At 46.9% G+C, this 8,635-nt stretch overlaps 1 long non-coding RNA gene across 1 annotated transcript in view; it reads left to right on the forward strand.

Moving 5' to 3' along the window:
* Positions 1-6,837: 6,837 nt before the first annotated feature.
* Positions 6,838-8,635, forward strand: part of LOC147378548 (uncharacterized) — a 33,431-nt gene continuing 31,633 nt past the window's right edge. The window contains exon 1 of the long non-coding RNA XR_015147739.1: positions 6,838-6,943. This is a non-coding gene — a long non-coding RNA (uncharacterized LOC147378548). The remainder of the gene's footprint in view (positions 6,944-8,635) is intronic.

An 8,635-nucleotide genomic window follows, 5' to 3' on the forward strand; every position in this document is an offset into this window, starting at 1 on the left:
AAAGCCTTTGACTGTGTGGATCACAATAAACTGGAAAATTCTAAAAGAGATGGAAATACCAGACCACCTGACCTGCCTCTTGAGAAACCTATATGCAGGTCAGGAAGCAACAGTTAGAACTGGACACGGAACAACAGACTGGTTCCAAATAGGAAAAGGAGGACATCAAGGCTGTATATTATCGCCCTGCTTATTTAACTTCTATGCAGAGTACATCATGAGAAATGCTGGGCTGGAAGAAGCACAAGCTGGAATCAAGATTGCCGGGAGAAATATCAATCACCTCAGATATGCAGATGACACCACCCTTATGGCAGAAAGTGAAGAGGAACTCAAAAGCCTCTTGATGAAAGTGAAAGTGGAGAGTGAAAAAGTTGGCTTAAAGCTCAACATTCAGAAAACAAAGATCATGGCATCTGGTCCCATCACTTCATGGGAACTAGATGGGGAAACAGTGGAAACAGTGTCAGACTTTATTTTTCTGGGCTCCAAAATCACTGCAGATGGTGACTGCAGCCATGAAATTAAAAGACGCTTACTCCTTGGAAGGAAAGTTATGACCAACCTAGATAGCATACTGAAAAGCAGAGACGTTGCTTTGCCAACAAAGGTCCGTCTAGTCAAGGCTATGGCTTTTCCAGTGGTCACGTATGGATGTGCGAGTTGGACTGTGAAGAAAGCTGAGCACCGAAGAATTGATGCTTTTGAACTGTGGTGTTGGAGAAGACTCTTGAGAGTCCCCTGGACTGCAAGGAGATCCAACCAGTCCATTCTAAATGAGATCAGCCCTGGGTGTTCATTGGAAGGACTGATGCTGAAGCTGAAACTCCAGTACTTTGGCCACCTGATGTGAAGAGTTGACTCATTGGAAAAGACTCTGATGCTGAGAGGGATTGGGGGCAGGAGGAGAAGGGGACGACAGAGGATGAGATGGCTGGATGGCATCACAGACTCGATGGACTTGAGTCTGAGTGAACTCCGGGAGTTGGTGATGGACAGGGAGGCCTGGCGTGCTGGGATTCATGGGGTGGCAAAGAGTCGGACACGACTGAGCGACTGAACTGAACTGAAGTAGAAAAAAGTTATGTATTTATCACATAAACAATAGGATTGATAGGATTGAATTTTTTAAAGGAAATTATTTTGAAGATAACGAAAACATAGGTAAACACTTACCAGTCTTTCAGTGAGAAAGCAAAAGATGAAATTGTGAAAGAAGCACTGATAGATTAGATTCCCTAAGAATTTTTAAATTTAAGTAAAAAGACCATTCATGTGTGCGTGTTAAGTTGCTACAGTCGTGTCCAACTCTTTGTGACCCTATGAACTATAACCCGCCAGGTTTCTCTGTCCATGGGATTCTTCAGGCAAGAATACTGGAATAGGTTACTGTGCCCTCCTCCAGGGGACCTTCCAGACCCAGGAATTGAACCTGCATCTCTTAGGTTTGTCTCCTGCATTGGTAGGCAGATTCTTTACCACCAGTGCCACCTGGGAAGCCCCAAAAGACCATAAGCAAATATAAAAGATAATTAAGAACGGAGAAAAACACTCCAACAAATAAGAACCTTTATATACAAGAACTTTTCAAATCAATAAGAAAAAACAGTAAAAAATGGATTAAAGACCTGATCAGACAACTTGAGATAAACATGTGAAAACTTCAACATCAGTAATGATCAAGTAAATGATCGTTAAAGTAACAATGTCATACAGGTCTTCATTTATCAGATTGCCAAAGATTTAAAAAAAGTGTCATATGCAGCAGTGAAACGGAAATTCTTACACATAGAATTATAGCTTATCAGACCCTTTCTGGGCACATTTGGAAATGTGTACACAAAACCTTTTACATATTTATATTCTTTAACTAATTACACTTCCAGGAATTTATCGTATGAACTTGATCAAAGGTCTCCCAGGTTTATGTGTTAATCGTCATACTATTAGTAAGAGATAAAAATAATCAAAATAACCACAAAATATGTCGTTTGAATACATTATGGTTGTCCACATGGTGTGATTTTATTGTCATTACAGAGTTATGTTTTTGAAGGAAATCTGAAGTTGGGGAATTCACCTACTATCACAATTCATGTGTGCTTTGTCACTCCGCTGTGTCTGACTCTTTGCGACAACATGGACTGTGGCCTGCCAGGCTCCTCTGTCCATGGAATTCCCCAGGCGAGAACACTGGAGAGGGTTGCCAAGCCCTCCTCCAGGGGATCATCAACCCAGGGATTGAACCCAGGTCTTCTGCATTGCAGGCGGATTCTTTACTGTATGAGCCACTAGGGAAGCCCACTATCACAATAAGTGAGACAAAATGGGATATACAGTGACCTGTAGGCTTTCCATACGCTGACTCCCCCCGACTCAACTCCTGTTCTGACCCTGTCCGCTCCACCTGCCCCGACTCTGCCCCACTACCCCGGCTCATGCCTGTTCTCCCCGCGTGTCCAGTGTTTGTGGCCCTAGGACTTTGCACTTGCTCTTCGCTCTGCCTGAAACACTGGCACAGCTGCTTCTTCACTTTCTTCAGCCTCTGGTTGACGCTCACCTTGTCAGCCACATCATCCCTGGCTACTCCATATAAAATAGTACCCATTTTTCAGCCCACCCGTTGCCACCCCATCCTTTCTATCCCCTCTCCTGACTTATGTTTCTCTGTGGCACTTACTGCTTCCTGGTACCTGTAGTATTTTCATATTTATTTATTGTCTGTTTTTCCATGAGAAGTGTCAGCACAATGAGGATCAGGAACTTGTCTATTTGCTCATCATTGAACCCCTTAGCACACAATAAACCATCAATAAGTATTTGTGAGAGAATAAAATATGTATACCAATGATATTTTATGACTTTTATACAAAAATCTTAGGTGATAGGCAGATATAGTTCAAAAGGATAAGGAGGTGGTACATCAAATGTTAGCCATGGTTATTCTTGGGTGGCCAGCTTCCTGATGGTTTTGATAATTTCTTTATGCTTTTCTGTGTTTTTGCAGCTTTTGCCATAAGCATATATCATAATAAGAGAGAAGCCAATGTATTATTATTTTAAAGTCCTGTGATTTGCAAAAATCACCCAATACCTGAACTGACCAAATATTTCAAAGTGTAAATGATTCTGTTTTATAGATTTTCTCACTTTTTCCATTTTATACATGTGGTGGCTCTGCCACAAGGCTCTCTCCTGTCAGCTGTAGGTTGACAGGATGCCCTACCTCCTGGTAGGGCCTTACTCTGCCTTTCCCACTTCAACAAGCACTCCATGGTGCGGAATTTCTTTGGGGGCACTTCTCAGTAAGCGAAAGGGATGACTACTCTCTACAGCCACTGTCCTCAGCCCAGAGCCAGCTCAGGAGGTGCCAAGACTTCCTCCTCCTCCTTCTCTTCTTCCGCCTCCTGCTTTTCCTCCTCCTCCCAGCCCAGCCTCTTCCTTGAGTTCCTTCCTGGGACCGGCTTTGCCAGGTGCTTGGAGGCCTGGGAGAGAGGCCTTTCACAGGCCCCTAGCCTCCAAGGGGAGAGGAAGGTCACTTGAAGGTAATTACTGAAAACTGAGGAGCCTGACTGGGATGATTGACTTGTGATCCTCTTAAGAGACCTCCAGCCAGCATCTGCCTTCAGAGTCCCGCCTGTAGGGGTGGGCAGTCCCCTCTGAGAAGGCCGTGCCCAGCAGCCATGCTGACTAGCTGCAGCCTGAGCTGTAAGATTCTTTCCTTAGAAGGAGGGCGACTCAGTCCCAAACCTGAGAGCTCTCTTGATCTGTACTCTGCTGCATCTTTCTGGCCTGGAGAATCTAGCTGCATAATCTAGGTGAATGAGAGGCTCTCACCTACCATGAGCAGGCACTATTGTCTCACTTCTCACTGCTCCTCACTTACTTAAAAATAATTATCCAAGTGCAAGGTGTGGCCACCCCTCGAAAACCGGGCGCACACCCAGGATGACTAGTGGGCGCACGGGCCTGGGCTTGAGGAAGGGAGTCATCAGAGCATGACAGGATGGAGCTTCTCCCCAGGACCCTGGAGGTGGTGTGCATTTTTAAGGTGACTTGGATGACGTTCAGTTATAATTTGCAGACTCCAGGCGGGGAGGGCTTGTGGGCTGCAGAGAAGCCGTCAGCAGTAGGACAGCCTGGGCTTTGTTTGAGCAAAGATGACTGTATGCTGGTGGTGGGAGGGAGCGCCCCACCCTGGGGGCTCCATGCTGGCCGTGGAGCCCAGGCCCCTGTCCGGGAGGAGGGCCGTTTCTTGCTGGCACCTTAAATGTGGGTTATAAGCATGGTAGTGTCACCTTCTTAGAATGTGCAGCAATGTGCTTAGCAGTCTTTGGTATTTCTGAACCACAGCTGCCCTGGAAAGAACCTAAAAATGCATCCATTTTCCAAGGTCAGTCTCTACGGTCATTTAAAAAATCCCCAGCGCCTCCAATTGGTCCCCTCCTCTGTACTTTCTGAGCATGCTAGGCTTGCCTCCGCATAGCACTCCTATACATAAATTCTCTATTCACGTGTTTGTTCCCCCTTCTAGACACCATGTCTTCTTGTACGTGTCGTTCCAGTATCTGGCACAAGGGAGGTGCTCAGTCAGTATTTCACGGATCTATTTTTGGAATCTCTTTGAAAATTCATTTAAAAATATTCCACAAAATGCTGATTCCTTGGAAATTTTTTTTATTTGTGGCAAGACACATGGGGTTACTCCTTGGATTGCCTATTTCTGAATCCTCAAATGCTGAATAGGGAGAGGTCTTTAGGGCACCAGGGGCACAGTGCTTTAAATGGGATTTGTTTCTTTGATTTGATAGAACGATTGTAACAGTAAAAATGTCTTATGTGTGTCTGACATGCCACCCTGGAAAGCCCTTTCAATTTTCTTACCTTATTATGATGTTCTGATTTCTAAGGCATGATCTAAGGCATATGTTAAAATCTTATGAAAATCAGATACGCTTTGTGATTTATCTGAAAGTTATTTTTAGAATCAAGCACCATTTTTCGTTCATCTGACACATGTTTACTGTATATCCATTATGTTCCAGACACTGTAGAAGGCTCTGAAGATACGGAGATGGAAAGTCAAAATTCCTGCTCAGATTAGAGGCATTGATACAAAGTGATGAGGACTGTCATCAAGGTGTCACTAAAGACTGTGGGAGTAATGGGCAGGAGTGCTTGATTCTGCCTGGAGAGAAGTTGGGGGAGGTATCAGACCAAGATGATGGTGATGCTGATGGTGATGAAGAGGAGTATGATGACAATGATACTATCAGTAATATCCAGTGTTTGCCATGTGCCAGGCATTGTTCTAGGTGCTTTGCACACGTTAAGTCTCTTAATCCTCACAACCACCATATGAGGTCGGGGCTCTTATTATTCCCATTTTACAGATGAGAAAATTGAGGCACACAGAGATTGGATAAATTGCTCAAGATTGGACCAGTAAGTAAGTGGTGGAGATTATCTGCTGTTTCTTGAGTTTCTGGACCAAATAGCAACGATAATACTGGCCAAGGACAGTCTTCTGCTACTGCCAAAACCTGCTTTCCTTGGGCCCCTCCTGAGGTCAGCCCACATATTTCTTGAGCCAGCCTTTGAGCTTGGCAGTACATCGAGGGCTTTCCTGTCCAGATGGTGAGCCTGCTTTGTGGCCATGGCCCCAGTCAGTACCAGCCCATGATGGATAAAGAGTTCTGGTTAAGATGTGGGATTTCCAACTGGATAGCCTTGGACTAGACCTCTGATCTTGTTAGTCCTCAGCTATTGACCTCTGAGCCTCAGGCTTCCACCTCTAAAATGGGGAGAACTACTGTATCCATGCCTCTGTGGTCTCACATTGGCTACTTCTGACTCATCTCCACCCCTAGACACAAGATGAGGCCCCCAAACCACACAGATGCTGAAAACCAGCCAACTTGGAAGCCTGTGGAGTTCCCTGGCTTAACTGGAGCCATTGTTCTGCTGCCGTGGGTGGGGTGAGGGTGGGCCCTCTGGCAGGGAGGGGCCTAGGGCTTCAGGGCCTTCAGCAGACGTCTGCCTCGAGATTTCCCCCCACCTTGCTGTAAGCTTTCCCTTCAGACTCTGAAGCAAATGGAGTTGAAAGCAACAACTTTATGGGACAACAGTTGTGATGGGCTGAGGGCCGGCAGGAAGATTGAAAGTGGGCTTCGCCTGGGGCTGCGTCCCTGGAGAAACCTTGGGGCCAGCGGCGTGCTCTCTGTTTACTCAGGGGTTTCCTCCCTGAACCCGCTGAGGAAACAGCTTTGTAAGGAAAGGGAAAACATGATTTCGGCAAGGGGCTCACTGGCCCTGATGGAGTTCAAGTGGCTGTTTACAAATTGGCTCCCACTGCAGTGCCAAGGAGGGCACAGGCTATACCCACGTTCCTGCCCTGCCTGGACTCGGGGCCAGCTGTGGGCTCCACCTCTCGGAGGGCCGCCTCCTGGTACACCTGGTGCCATTAGGGAATGCCATTAACTCTTTCAGGCATCGAAAGTAATTTCTCAGAGGAAGAAATTTGCTTTTTTACGGCAAAACCGTCTGTTTCTTCACTCACTTTATTGCACCTCAGCCCTATCCTTGGTGGAAGGGGTTTTTAAAGCAAAAAATACATCAGAATTATACTATGCAAGGTTTTTAATAGTAGCAAGAGGGAAGTTTACCTAAGGAAGGCTCCATTTGGAAAAAGAATTCATGCTTTTTTTTTTTTTCAGAATGAAGGGCAGGGTCCAGAGGCTTCCTAGCTCCAGGCTCTGGGGAGGCTAGTGGTGGGGGCAGAGGGGCGGGCGGGCAGAGGCAGAGGGTGGAAGGAAGGAGGGAGGGACCCTGAGGAAGCAGGAACTTACTCACCATCAGAGCGCAACTCCGTGGGCCTGCGAGGTGAAACTTAGTCACAGTCAGAGTAGGACTCTTTGGGGCCTGCAAGGTGACTTGATTGACAGTAAGTAGAGGATTTTATCACCCTTTAGACTCTCAGCTGCAAGAAACCTGATTCTTTCCAGAATTGGATGGTGGGGAGATAAAATAGCATGGCCTGATTCCATGGCCGAGTGTCTCCCGTGCGTCCCTGCACCACACTGCCTGCTGCGGGGAGACCTGTGGGTGTCCAGTGGGGACTCTTGCTGAGCAGACAGTTCCTGCAGTGACGATTATGGACAGCAGGGATTGACTGGAGATTGAGTGAGATCCTCTTGTGGGTGGGGGTCAAGCGGGAGCATCACGGAGGAGGCAGGGCTTCCCATCCTTGCATCCTTGAGAGAGTGCCGGACAGGAATAGGGGATGGGACTGGGAGTGGGGCCAGGGACATGGCATTCCAGACCTGGCTTTTCAACCTGGCTGCAGTAAGGGCTTTGAGGGAAAAACCTTCCCCTGCCTAGAGATCTTCCTTCCTACCAGGGGCCTACTGGCTCCTGCTTAGTCAGTACCCAGGGCTCCAGGCTACACTGAAGGGCCTGGCCAGTGTGGGTTTGAGGGCTCAGGGAATTCTCTGGACTCTGGGCTCCTTGGCATCCTGGCAAAGATGCACCAATTATATGCCTACACTGGGAAATAAGAGAAACCAAGGTAGACTGAGACTTTTTGCTGGAGAGAGTTCCCCCTGAGCGGAGAGCAGGTGGCTGTAGAGCATACAAGTGCTGGGCAGGGTTCAAGCATGTGGCCCTGCTCCGAGGGGCGCAGTGGGTGCTCATGTGGCTTCGAAGCACCTGGTGAACCGCTTTAGCTGTGATGTTCAGGTCCGCAAACTTCCTGGTTCCTCCTCCAGGGACTTTCACCAGATACAGCACTATATGACCTGGACTGTTCTACCCAGGACTAACCCCTCACCACACCCTACCTTGTCTATCTGACCCTCTTTCCCATGGGCACGTTCAACCTCCAAAAAATATGTTTGCTTTCTTCTCCCCCACCTTTGCAACTATTTCAAAAATGTTCTCCTTTTTGTTTTCTCCTTCAGGAATTTTGTAGGGAAGAAAGATCGCAGGACGGTTGGTTCAGACAGTGAGAAAAGCAGGACTGGGTGGGTAGCTACAGTGTCAGGGGATTTGGACTAAGAAATACTTCTTTTCCCTTGTCACTGCACCCAGTGGAGAAATAATTTTAGCCATTCTGAGACATGTGAGCAACACAGAGGGTTTTATGGGCCTTGGTTGCAAAGTGCATTCATATGCAGTTATATTCATGAGAAGATTTTAAACATAATCAAGAGTTTTTTAACAGTCATTCTGAAGCCGGGGAAAGATGTCAGGGGTTGACCTGAGACCACTGCCAGCGTTTGCTGCAGGGCCTACGGTGTACAAAGGATCTGGGTGTCAGCTGAGTGCTCTCCTGTCTACCACCTCCAAGGGGCGGACCCAGAGAGGAGAGGTTTTTCTAGAGTGGAACAGCAGTCCTTAGGATTCAGCGCTTTATTCTGCTTGAATGAGACCAGTATCGTCATATTGTCTCACACTGCAGACTGTTAAACATTTACAGAATGTGCTTTTCGAGCGTTATTTAACGTGTTCTCTGATGACACATTATTCCGTCTCTAGGTTTGTTTGTTTTTGAGATCTGAGTGTGTTTGACCCAAATTCTCAATGTAGAGTCTGTGTTAAGGTGTTTGGTTGTTGTTGGCTAGTCACTAAGTCATGT

This window comes from Bos grunniens, chromosome 2 (genome assembly GCF_055505025.1).
Source record: "Bos grunniens cultivar Pamir isolate PY7600 chromosome 2, Bosgru_T2T1.0, whole genome shotgun sequence".
In the NCBI taxonomy this organism is placed as follows: Eukaryota; Metazoa; Chordata; class Mammalia; order Artiodactyla; family Bovidae; genus Bos; species Bos grunniens.